Below are 13,530 nucleotides of genomic sequence, written 5' to 3' on the forward strand. Positions count from 1 at the left end.
ACATTCTCAAAAGGGAGGGCGAGTTGTCAGAAGTCATTGTGGACTTTGGCGGGATTGTTGGGAAGGTAAGGTTATGACCAGCAAATTGCAGAGGAAGGGCTGGGAAGGAGAGATTAAGGAACATGGCAAAGATGAGGGGCTGTAATGTGTTATTTCAATGCAAGAAGCATGATGGGCAACGCAGATTAATTTAGAAGTCTGGATCACTGTTTGGAACTATGATGCTGTGGCCATTATAGAGACTTGGCAATGTAAGGCAATAATCTTACTAATCTGCTTGCAAAAAAAAGTTTCATTGTACACGTACATCGTGTCATTAAGGGGGATAGGACAGGCAGCTCAAAGTTCCCAGCTTCCAATATTTCAAACGTGACCGAGAATCAGGCTAAAAGTGAAGAAGAAACTTGGATTGTTTTTCCTAGAAGCCAAGGGGAGACCTAATTAGTACTATACAGAATTATGAGAGGCGTAGATCAAAACTATTTTCCATCAGGGTGGAAATGTCAAATACGAGAGGCAAAGTTTAAAGATGTAAATGGCAAATTTGCTTTTACACAGAGTGGCGGGTGCTACCAGTGGTGGTGGTGGAGGCAGATACAATAAAGACATTTAAGTTTTTAGATAAGCATATGGATATGGATCACACAAAATGCGTAGGAAGGGAACTGCAAATGCTGGTTTAATACAAAGATAGATACAAAATGCTGGAATAACTCAGCGGGACGGGCAGCATCTCTGGAGAGAAGGAATGAGTGACGTTTCGGGTCAAGACCCTTCTTCAGACCAGTCAGGAGAAAGCGAAACAAGATCATCCAGATTTAGTGCCCTGTTCCTGTTTTTTCCCCATATCCCTTGATTCCATTAGCCCCCAAGAGCTATATCTTACTCTCTCTTGAATACATCCAGTGAATTGGCCTCCACTGCCTTCTGTGGCGGAGAATTCCACAGATTCACATCTCTCTGGCTGAAATAGTTTTTCCGCATCTCAGTCCTAAATGGCCGACCCCTCATTCTTAAGCTGTGAACTCTAGTTCTGGACTACCCCAACATCGGGAACATTTTTCCTGCATCTAGCCTGTCCAATCCCTTAAGAATGTTATATGTTTCTATAAGATCCCCTTCCACCCTTCTAAATTCCAATGAATACAAGCCCATTTGATCCATTCTTTCATCATATGTCAGTCCCCGCCATCCCGGGAATTAACCTGGTGAACCAACGCTGCACTCCCTCAATAGCAAGAATATCCCTCCTCAAATTAGGAGACCAAAATTAGGCGGTCTCACTAGGGCCCTGTACAACTGCAGTAGGACCTCCTTGCTCCTCTACTCAAATCCTCTTGCTATGAAGGCCAACATGCCATTAGCTTTCTTCGCTGCCTGTTGTATCTGTATGCTTACTTGTAATGCCAGATGTACAAGGACAACCAGATCTCTTTTCCCAACTGGACACCATTCAGATAATAATCTGCCTTGCTGTTTTTGCCACCAAAGTGGATAACCTCACATTTATCCACATTAAACTGCATCTGCCATGCATCTTCCCACTCATCCAACCTATCCAAGTCAACCTGCAGCCTCATAGCATCTTCCTCACAGCTCACACTGCCACACAGCTTTGTGTAATCTACAAACTTGGGGTTGTTGATGTGGAGAGGATGTTTCCACTAGTGGGAGAGTCTAGGACGAGAGGGCATAGCCTCAGAATTAAAGAATGTTCTTTTAGGAAGGAGATGAGGAGAAATTGCCAGAGGGTGGTGAATCTGTGGAATTCTTGCTACAGAAGGCTGTGCAGGCCACCAGTGGATATTTTTACGGCAGAGATAGATTCTTGATTAGTATGGGTGTCAGAGGTTATGGGGAGAAGGCAGGAGAACAGGGTTAGGAGGGAGCGATAGATCAGCCATGATTGAATGGCAGAGTAGACTTGATGGGCCGAATGGTCTAATTCGATTCCTATCACTGATGATCTTATGATTATGATCTTATGACCTGATATTTTCCACAAGACTATTGGAACCAGCAGATGAGTGAAAACAATTCAGTCCACTGCAGATACTCCATCCATTTTAGCAACTTTTTCTTAAAAGATTCAAAGCTTTTTGAGACTATTTGTGGAATGGCATGGTGGTCATGGTATAAAGAATTTCCTGTCATCTATCCCTACTAATTGCATACAGGGCAAATAGATCAACAGAGGATGCCATCTCTCTGGCTCTTCACACTGTCCTGACTCACCTGGACAGACAGGGCACGTACGTGAGGATGCTCTTCATTGACTATAGCTCTGCATTCAATACGGTCATCCCCACCAAGCTCACCACCAAACTCCACCAGCTAGGCCTCAGCTCGCCTATATGCGATTGGATCCTGGACTTTCTGACGGAGCGACCACAGGCAGTGAGGCTGGGCCCGCACCTGTCCTCCACTATCACCCTGAACACCGGCACACCACAGGGCTGTGTACTAAGCCCCATGCTCTACTCCCTCTTCACTCACGACTGTGTTCCTGCATTCGACACCAACACCATCATGAAGTTTGCAGACAACACAACAGTGATTGGGCTGATCACCAACGGTGATGAAACAAAATACAGAGCGGAGGTGCAGAACCTGGCGGACTGGTGCGCACGTAACAACTTGTCACTAAACACCTCCAAGACCAAGGAGCTGATTAATGACTTCAGGAGGTCCCATAATGGAGAACATGCCCCAATCTCCATTTACGGGGAAAGAGTGGAGTGAGTGTCCAGCTCTAAGTTTCTGGGCACTCACATTTCAGAGGACCTCACATGGTCCACCAACACCGCTGCGCTGGTCAAGAAGGCACAGCAACGACTGTTCTTCCTGAGGACATTAAAAAAGACTGGTCTGCCCCAACAGCTGCTGACAACGTTCTACCGCTGCACCACAGAGAGCATATTAACGTATGGCATCTCTGTGTGGTATCTCAGCTGCACGGAGGCAGAGAGGAGAGCTCTTCAGCGCGTCGTCCACAGAGCGCAGAGGATTATTGGGACACAGCTACCAGCCTTGGAGGGCATCTACCACACACGGTGCCTCAGGAAGGCCGTCAGCATCCATAAAGACTCCTCACACCCTTGTAACGGACTGTTCGAACTACTTCCCTCCGGCAGACGTTACAAGGCCTTCTACACCCGAACCTCCAGACTCAGAAACAGCTTTATTCCCAGAGCTATAGCGGCTCTGAACAGGCCCTGCTGAGTGCCCCCCATCCCCCCTGGACTGTCTCCCTCGGATGGTCACGTCACACAGCTTATTTATTTATTTTACTTTTCTTTACATCGGCTTGAAGCTGCATACTAAATCTCGTTGCACTGATGTGCAATGACAATAAAAGATATTATTATTATTAATTAGAATATACTTCCACACATTCTTATAACTTAAATTATATACATTATTTTCTCTTAACTATTCTATGTACCTCTAAAATCACTGTATTTCAAGGCTGAAATGCCCACGTCAGTCTTCTCAAAACTCAAACATTCCTAACGGCAGTTCTCAACCCAAAAGTTGTTTCATGAGCGTTTCATACACTAATGTTGAATGTCAATCCAGCTGCCTCACTGAGTAGGAGAGGAAACCAAATTTCCCACGTTATTTCATATCAGTACATTCCATCAACACTGTTTATTCTCTCATTTGATCATTCATGAAATAAAAATACTATTTTAATATTTTTAATAATCAACCGGCTTTTGATGAGATGGGAGCTAAATAACTCACATCTAGCATGTTCAATCCCTTAATAATTTAGGGGCGGTCTCCCGTCCCCTCAAAGCGCGGTTGCATGGGGGGGGCCTGGGGCGTCACACACACACTAGCCACCCCCCTTGATATGTTAATATTATTCATTTGTTCCCTTTGCCCCCATCCCCCACCCTATCCTCTCACGCTTAGCCCCCAACTCACAGGCGCAGCTAGAAAGGGAGGGGGGTAGAGACAGAGTGCAGGCAGAGGTACAGAGAGGGCAGAAGCACGGAGAGGGAGGGGGGTTGCGGCGGGGGGGGGGGGGGGGGGGGGGGCCTTCAGCATCACACACACTAACCACCCCCCACACACATACTAAACCCCCCTTGATATTATATTAATATTATTCATTCACTCCTTTTACCCCATCCCCCGCCCTTTCCACTCACGCATAACCCCAAACTGCACAGGTGCGGCTAGAGGAGGGGTAGAGAGGGAGAGGGTGAGGGGGGTAGAGAGGGGGGGGGGGGAGAGGAGATTGAGAGGTGGGGGGGGGGGGGGGGGGGGGGGGGGGTGCGGCGTCACAGGGGAGGGCTGGTTCCCGAACGCAATACTCCACCACTCACCCATAGGTCCTAATATTCACCAACCCCTAGAGAGGGAAGGGGGGGGCAGAGAGGGAGGGGGGAGCAGAGAGGGGGGGAGCAGGTGGTAGGGGGGGAGCAGACAGGGAGGGGGGGGCAGAGAGACAGGGAGGGGGGGCAGGGAGGGAGGGGGGGGGGGCAGAGGGAGGGGGGGGGAGAGAGGGGGGGGGTGGGGAGCGAGCAGGCAGCGACCAAAGGACAGCGAGTTGGGGGGTGACGTCGCTCGCTGCGCGTGGAACATAACACAGCAGGCTGCGTGGGGCATAGCCATTGTGACATCATCAGCGAGACCATCTCGCTTATTGTCAAAGTTATTTCAGATTTGTGAACATTTTCATAAGTAACTCGAGAAATAATGCATTAAATTTTCAGATAAGGTGATTTTTAACTTCACAGCATAAATCTCTATCGGAATATGTAAAAATTTCACCGTAAGCGCGTCGTTTTTTCGAGAAGATGTGAACCGCACACGAACATCACACATAAATACACATCCAAGATCAGACTTTTAATTGTTACTGGATGTGTATATAAGATCCTCTCTCATCCTTCTAAATTCCAGTGAATACAAGCCCAGTCACTCCATTCTTTCATCATATGACAGTCCTGCCATTCCAGGAATTGACCTCGTGAACCTACGCTGCACTCCCTCAATAGCGAGAATGTCCTTCCTCAAATTAGCAGACCAAAACTGCACACAATACTTTAGCTGTGGTCTCATCAGGGCCCTGTACAACTGCAGAAGGACCTCTTTGCTCCCATACTAAACTCCTCTCATTATGAAGACCAACATGCCATTAGCTTTCTTCACTGCCTGCAGTACCTGCATGTTTACTTTCAGTGACATGTACAAGGACACCCAGGTCTTGTTGTACTTCCCCTTTTCCTAACCTGACACCAGTCAGGTAATAATCTACCTTCCTATTCTTGCCACCAAAGTGGATAACCTCAAATGTATCCACATTATACTGCATCTGCCATGCATTGCCTAAAATTCATAACCTTAATGTTTGGTGTTAAGCGCCCATAAAAGGATGTTATTGCAGGGATGACTTGCAAAAGTATTGAAAGATAAGTACGAATGGATAGCGTAATTATTTTGCAATCAATAAAGCACTCATCATTAAAAGAGACATTGTAGAAAATGGTGACCTGAACAACTGTCGGGTATAATGGCATCCTTCAATCAATAAAATGTCCGATAACAAATTATTAGTAGTGAACTTAAAATGCATAACCGACAAAATTAAAAACAGTCTACAATTTGTTTTCCCCCAAAGCTGTGAATCCCAAGCCGATGTATGACAAAAGGGTAAAAAAACACCATTTTTGGAAGGTTTTCTCTGATAATTAAACATTACCTGGGCTGATAAACATAACACCATCCAATTAATATCTATAGTCTTTTCAATCACATTCAAGAAATCATCCAGTTACTTTTTGAACATTAACAGCAAATGCTGTGCACACAAATAAAATAGTGCAGAATATAATTCTATGACAAAATCTATTTCTACATTTGCAGATCATCTACATATTCCTAGTCCTTCCTAATTTATCTAAAAAGCTGCTGCCCATGTACATTAAATCTATTTTTACTGTTTTAAAATTCTTAAATTCCTCAGAATATACTTTTTGTTAATTTATAAAATCCAGATACCTAAAGCCTACCATGGTGATTGAGCACCCTAATGGGCCTGTCCCACTTAGGCAATTTTTCAGGCGACTGTCAAGTTGCCGGCAGTGGTCTGAAAAACCGGCAACTGGAACGGCGACTGTCAGAGTGGAACACATACATCACTTCCTTCAGCAGCCCATTATGCAGGCGGGGGACAGGGCAAGCAGGGGAAGCGCTGTCTGAGTGAAATTCACACAGTGCAAAGCCAAGGTGATACGGACACACACCGCGATGAACAGGAAGGTTGGCGCTGTAATTAAGACGGCTAAAGCACAGTGTACGGTAAGCCCTTTAAAAGAGGGGGGAGAAGGGGGAACGAGGCAACTTTTAAGAAGCCAGAGGTACACGGCTGTGAAGCTCGGCAGATATTAACACTACCGGTCGGTTATCCTTGGTTCTGAAAACTACTAACGTTTTTTTTCCCTAATGAGCCAATGAAATTCACCGGTCAGCACCGGCTACAACCTACGAGAACCTTCGACCTCCTAGCAACCCACTAGGACCTTCTGAAGACCCAGCTACAGCATGAGAATCCTCGCTACTCTCCATGGCAGTTTCATTCTGGTCGCCGCTAATTTTTCAACATGTTGGAGGGGAGATTATGTGTTCGGCACGGACTAGAAGGGTCGAGATGGCCTGTTTCCGTGCTGTAATTGTTATATGGTTATATGGTTATATGTTGAAAAATTTGCGTTGACCATAATGAGGCCGCGACTAGTTCCCAGAATGCGGGAACTCCTCCCGACCATGTAGGCATCTCCCTGGCAACTACCCGCGAACATGTGGCGGCCATGTGGCGACCGAAGAGTCTCCTGTAGTCGCCTTAAAAGTCGCCTAAGTGGGACAGGCCCATTAGTTTAATAATCCACATTCATGTTTCAGCACTTCAATGTTGCCAAATCAAGGGACCATAAGTAGATACACGTTTCCCACACGGAAATAAAAACAAAGATTTTCCAACAGAGGCAACACAATACATTGCATTTCGAAGACTAATCATCCATGTTATCTAACCCTAATTCCTCCCCCCCCCCCCCCCCCCCCCCCCCCAATAGTCTCAAGTATGTGTAAATGGTCTTATTTGATGTGCACAATGCCCAGCGGCAAGACAGTGCATTTGGAAGTGGTATTTGCATTTTAAAAAAATGCTATTCCATAGAAAAACACTGCAATTGCCTGTAAACATAATTTGCAGGTACATTTTCTCAGAGGTACTTCACATGCAAGTAATCCCTTCTATAAGCAGTCAAGACTCCAAATTACTAATTTCACCAAGTCCGTTCTCCTGTTCCAGGTTTTCGTACAATGCCAGACGGATAAAATGCACGATAAAAGTTCAGATTTTCTTTAATCCTGTCCATGAGGAATTATAATATTCACCACATATATAAAATATAAAAATCACATGACATTCAGGTAGAAAAGAGCCAGAGATGGCTTTATAGCATGATTAGGAGAAAAGATACATTATTGAAATTATGAAATTTAATATCCAGTATTGATAAAACAATCACAAAATTTACAATAAACTATTAATGGGCACAGTTGCTAAAAAAGAAACATCGACATATATTATTGTATATAATGCAAGTCGTAAAATTATCATAATGAGCTAAGAGTAAGATTTTTATAAAGCTTGTTAAATGACACTGAAGAAACCCAACATACAGTGACAAACAGTGCCCTCCATAGTGTTTGGGACAAAGACCCATCATTTGCCTCTGTACTCCACAATTTGAGATTTGCAATAGAAACAAAATCACATGTGGTTAAAGTGCACATTGTCAGATTTTATTAAAGGGTATTTTATTACATTTTGGTTTCATCATGTAGAAATTACAGTTGTGTTTCCTCCAGTGTTTGTGTTTGTTTGGGACATATGGCTTCACAAGTGTTTGTATTTGCTCAGGTGTCTTTAATTGCCTCCTTCATGCAGGCATGAAGGAGACCTTAAGAGAACTCTCAGCACCTCGTCCTTCCTCCAGACTTTCCAGCACCTTTGGAAACTTTTATTGCTGTTTATCAACATGAGGACCAAAGTTGTGCCAATGAAAGTCAAAGAAGCCATTATGAGACTGAGAAACAAGAATAAAACCGTTAGAGACATCAGCCAAACCTTAGGCTTACCAAAATCAACTGCTTGAAACATCATTAAGAAGAAAGCGAGCACTGGTGAGCTTACTAATCGCAAAGGGATTGGCAGGCCAAGGAAGACCTCCACAGCTGATGACAGAAGAATTCTCTCTATAATAAAGAAAAATCCCCAAACACCTGTCTGACAGATCAGAAACACCCTCCAGGAATCATGTGTGGATTTATCAATGTCCACTGTCCGCAGAAGACTTCATGAACAGAAATACAGAGGCTACACAGCAAGATGCAAACCACTGGTTAGCTGCAAAAATAGGATGGCCGGGTTAGTTTGCCAAGAAGTAGTTAAAAAAACAACCACAGTTCTGGAAAATGGTCTTGTGGACAGATGAGATGAAGACTAACTTATACCAGAGTAATTGCAAGAGCAAAGTATGGAGGAGAGAAGGGACTGACCAAGATCCAAAGCATACCATCTCATCTGTGAAACACGGTGGTGGGGGCGTTACGGCCTGGGCATGTATGGCTGCTGAAGGTACTGGCTTACTTTTCTTCATTGATGATACAACTGCTGATGGTAGTAGCATAATGAATTCTGAAGTGTATAGACACATCCTATCTGCTCAAGTTCAAACAAATACCTCAAAACTCATTGCCGGCAGTTCATTCTACAGCAAGACAATGATCCCAAACATACTGTTAAAGCAACAAAGGAGTTTTTCAAAGGTAAAAAATTGTCAATTCTTGTGGCCAAGTCAATCACCTGATCTGAATCCAATTGAGCATACCTTTTATATGCTGAAAAGAAAACTGAAGGGGACTAGCCCCCAAAACAAGCATACACTAAAGATGGCTGTAATACAGGCCTGGCAGAGCATCACCTATAGAAGACACCCAGCAACTGGTGATGTCCATGAATCGCAGACTTCAAGCAGTTATTGCATGCAAAGGATATGCAACAAATTACTATACATGACTACTTTCATTTACATGATGTTGCTGTGTCCCAAACATTATGGTGCCCTGAAATGGGGGGACTATGTATAAACACTGCTGTAATTTATACATGGTGAAACCAAAATGTATAAAAATGGCCGTTATTAAAATCTGACAATGTGCACTTTAACCACATGTGATTTTTTTATTTTACAAATCTCAAATTGTGGAGCAGAGACAAATAAATAAATGATGGGTTTTTGTCCCAAACATTATGGAGGGCACTGTAACCTGACATCTCTACTGCCCTTTGGTTATTTTTTACTTTAGGCATGCTTTTATGTGCAGATACAAAATATTTATTTAACCTATGCTATTTCCAAATATCCCACTATTTATACTACTGGAGCAGAAAACATTTACTTTCAGCTCTTTTCCTCTGTAACCTATTACTAAAGCTCTCAAACCATTTTTATAGTCTTTGCCAATTTGCACTCATTACATTTCTTCCTATAAATTTGTTTTCATCATTCTGTGTTGCTTTCTAACATTCAGTCAATCCTCAGTTTTTCTACTCTTTGGAATTTAATGTAGGGCCGCACCAGGTTACGATTGTCAGACTTACGTACAAATACGAATCAGTTTTTTCAAAGACCGCCAGAGTGCATTTGCCATCTGCTACAGGCATCTACTGTCATGTGGGAATTCAGTTCACGACAATATCTGATTGGCTCAGTTAAACGTCCTGGTTTAACTGCACGTTATTTAAATAAATTGCCAGGTGGCTACATTTTGGACTTGCAAACTGTTTAGGTCTTAAACAATTCTCAGGAACAGAACCCTCTCATAACCTGTAATCACTTTCTTTCAATTTCTTTAATTAGCCATTTCCCCCGCCCATAAAGATTCTTTGGACTAAATAGTGCTGACTTCAAGCCAGCAGTTCTGAGGGTCAGCTAACTGACTGACTGGTCAATTTAAAGAAACATCATGAAAACAGGCCGTTCTGCCCACTGAGTCCACAACGATGAATGCAGGCAAATCGGGGCAGCAGACTGAGTTATAACACAGGCCCTTATTTTTTTATTATGGAATATATACATTCTTTGATTGTTATGAACTTCTATTTCTTTAAATGCCAGCCATCACACACGTAATGTTACTCTACAGCCAGCAGAGAAGCAGCGCTAAACCCAGCTCAACTCCTGCCAACGATGACCCAGGTTTACAGTCAGCGCGGAGAAGCAGCGCTAGCTCCACGGCTCCCGACTGGTGTCACGTCAGTCGAGGCAGTGCTGTAGGTTAACCCGGCGAGACAGGCAGAGTTGAGCTGCATTTAGCGCTGCTTCTCCGCGCTGGCTATGGGCCTTACGCGATTTTTTCTCCGAAGCCTCCGAAGCCATGTATGTGTGTGGGAGCGTGTGCGCGCGCGCGGCTGCCAAGAAATTGTCCCACCTGTCCCCTCCATGTTTTGATAGCGATTTACGTGCCTGACGACATATAGCCTACCTTCCCTGCTATCTTTGTTCACACCCATACAAGCAATAACTTCAAAGGTAATGTGCTATACCTTACAACCAAGATTCAACCAACCAACGGTAGGAACATCAAATTCTCCAATGTTAAAAGTAATTACAACTCTCCCCCCTCCCTTCTTCCCCCACACACCTCTCCCTTCCAAGCCTTGTCCCACACCTCCTCTCTTCCAGCCTCCTATTCCCACCCCCCACAATGTCTGAAGAAAGGTCCTGACCTGAAACATTACCAATCCACGTTCTTAATAGATGCTCCCTCCCTGACTCACTGAGTTGCTCCAGCATTTGTCTTTTTTTCCATAATCTTCGCATCACCTCTCCACTACTCCCAACAATTCTCCGACCTCCCATCTCCCTCAAAACCCATCTGTCCTCTCCTCCTTTCCCACCCAGGCTATGCCTGCCCTCTCCCCGCTCCTTCCCAAGCTCCATCCGCACACCTGTCCTCCACCCCAACGTCTGTCCTTCCCTCTTTCCCCTTTAGCTTCTTCCTCTCCCCCTCCCTCTCCACTTACCCACCAGCCTCCATCTTTTGTCCAATATCTTCCCCCCACCTCTGCCCTCACACCATACCTCTGCCCGCCCTCCCTTCCTCATATCCTGTCTTTTCCCCTACATCCACCATGCCATGCCCCCTTCTCCCCCAGTTCGGCCAGGCCCAGCTCCCTGCCCCCTTCCTGTCGCCCTCCGCACCCACCTCCTGCCATCTTCTCTCATGTCTGCCCCTTGCCTCACCGATATCCATATCCCCCCCACCTCCATCCTTCCCATCATAGCCTCCCTCTCCCCAAACTTCACTACACCCACCTCCTCGATTTGTCTCGCCTCCTCTCTTCTCCACCCCATTCGCCTCTGCCTTCAGCTCCGTTATCCCTGTGCTCCCTTCTCTCCCCATAGAGCATCCCATCTCCTCTCCACCCCCTTCACCCCCACCCGTCATCTCATCCCTACCCCTACCCCTTCCCTCCACTCTTCCCTATCCCTCCCCCTCTACACCTGCCCTCCTTCCCTCCTCCCCACCCACATACCCCCTCCCCATCGTTTATTCCCCCGCTGCTCCACCCACCTCCAATCCATCCCCTCCCCTATCCACCTCCCTGCAGCACCCCCTCCCCTCCTTCCATCCCTTCTTCCCCAACACATCCCCTACCATAACCAATCCCTCCACCCCCCTTCCCTTCCCCCACCCGCTCCCCTTGACCCATATCCCTCCCCCACCCACTCCCCTGCTTTCCCTGTCCTTCCATTCACCCCCCTCCCTCCCTCCCTCATCCACCCCTTGGTTCCTCCCCCCCTCCCCATCCTGTCCATCCTGTCTCACCCACATCTTCCTCCACCGCCCCACAACCAGGCCCTCATCCCCGGGCATCTTCTTTCCCTCCTCCCCCTGAAGAGAGCAGCGCCGCTGCCGCCGCTTCTTCAATCCCCGGCGGGTGGTTCTCCGCCTCCAACCTTTACCCGCGGGGGTGAGAAGCCCCGGCCCCGGCCCCGGCCCCGCTCCGCCACAGGTCCGGCTCCCCGGCCCCCTCGACCCTCCTCCTCACCTGCGGCCCCGCGGCTGGAGCTCTAGCGCGAGCGCGAGCGCCTCATCCTCCCGTCGCCACCAACCGCTCGAGCTCGAGCTCGGCGCCGCCAACCGCCAACCGCCCGCCCGTCCGCGAGCCCAGGTAACGTCGGTCACGCGCCTGCTCCTCGCCCTCCCTCCCTCACCGTGCCGGGGCCGCGCCTGGTGCGCGCGCTCGCCCTCCCTCACCGTGCCGGGGACGCGCCTGGTGCGCGCGCTCGCCCTCCCTCCCTCACGCTAGGATCTTTGGTGCCGGGGCCGCGCCTGGTGCGCGCGCACACCTGCCCTTCTCCCTCCGTGTTGATGCCAGATGGCGGCGGAGCCCCCTCGTCGCCTCCCGCTCCTCCACCCCGGTACAGTATAGTATAGTATAGTATAGTATAGTATCGCTGATCCTTATCCGGCCAGCTGGTGCTCCTGCAGTGGCAGCTCGCTGTGCCCACTGATTCGTTTTAAGCCCATTGTAACTGGTTGGCACTTTAGTGGGTGGAGGAGGTGGGGGAGGGGGGTGAATATTCACTTGATTATAGCAGTTCACCCAACATATAGGTTTGGCGTGTACAGGCAAACCGTGGGGGAAACTGACTCCAGATCCCCACCGGCAATTTACTCCCTTAACATGACAACCTGCACGTTTTTGAGATGCAGGAGTAGCATCCAGAGGAAACACAGTGTTTTCAGGGGGGCCAGGATTGAAGCCATGGGTCACCAGAGCCATCTGCGTCGATTCTTTTTAGAGTAATGCAGCACGGAAACAGGCTTTTCAATCAAACTCATCAATGCCAACCAAGATGCCCATGTAAGATTGTCCCATTTGCAAGATTGGTCCCAGATCCATGTAAACCTCCTCTATCCATGTACCTGTTGCTTCATATATGCAGCACTATCTCCGTGAAAAGGTTGCCCTCCGGGCTCCTATTAAATCTTTCATCTCACCTTAAACCTTTGCACCCTAGTTTTTGATTCCAAAACTCTGGTATAGAAGCTGTGTGCATTCACCCTATCTATGCCCCTCAATTTCATAGACTGCTCCCTGCAGTTCCTTCTTGAAACATCAGTCTGAAGAAGGGTTTCGGCCCGAAACGTCGCTTATTTCCTTCGCTCCATAGATGCTGCTGCACCCGCTGAGTTTCTCCAGCATTTTTGTGTACCTTCGAAATTCCAGCATCTGCAGTTCCTTCTTGAACACTTTGTCTACTCCACTGCGATATCTCCTCTTGGTATGCCTACTTTGAAAAAGTTCTCCTCCTCTCTCCGGAGACAGTTTCACAACCTCCTCCCAATTTTGCTAGTCCTTACTGTCTCCTCCCCTTCCTTAACCCCCGAGCTGTTTCCTCCCATCCCCCCCGCCCTCGGGCTCCTTCTCCCCCC

At 47.1% G+C, this 13,530-nt stretch overlaps 1 protein-coding gene across 1 annotated transcript in view; it reads right to left on the reverse strand.

Moving 5' to 3' along the window:
* The window catches only part of LOC129696710 (CYFIP-related Rac1 interactor B), a 122,257-nt gene extending 109,974 nt beyond the window's left edge, over window positions 1-12,283 (reverse strand). The window contains exon 1 of the mRNA XM_055634829.1: window positions 12,140-12,283. The gene's annotated coding sequence lies outside the window, so the exon portion shown is untranslated. The remainder of the gene's footprint in view (window positions 1-12,139) is intronic.
* Between the last annotated feature and the right edge of the window lie 1,247 nt (window positions 12,284-13,530).

The sequence above is a fragment of the Leucoraja erinacea genome, chromosome 4, assembly GCF_028641065.1.
Source record: "Leucoraja erinacea ecotype New England chromosome 4, Leri_hhj_1, whole genome shotgun sequence".
Lineage (NCBI taxonomy): Eukaryota > Metazoa > Chordata > Chondrichthyes > Rajiformes > Rajidae > Leucoraja > Leucoraja erinaceus.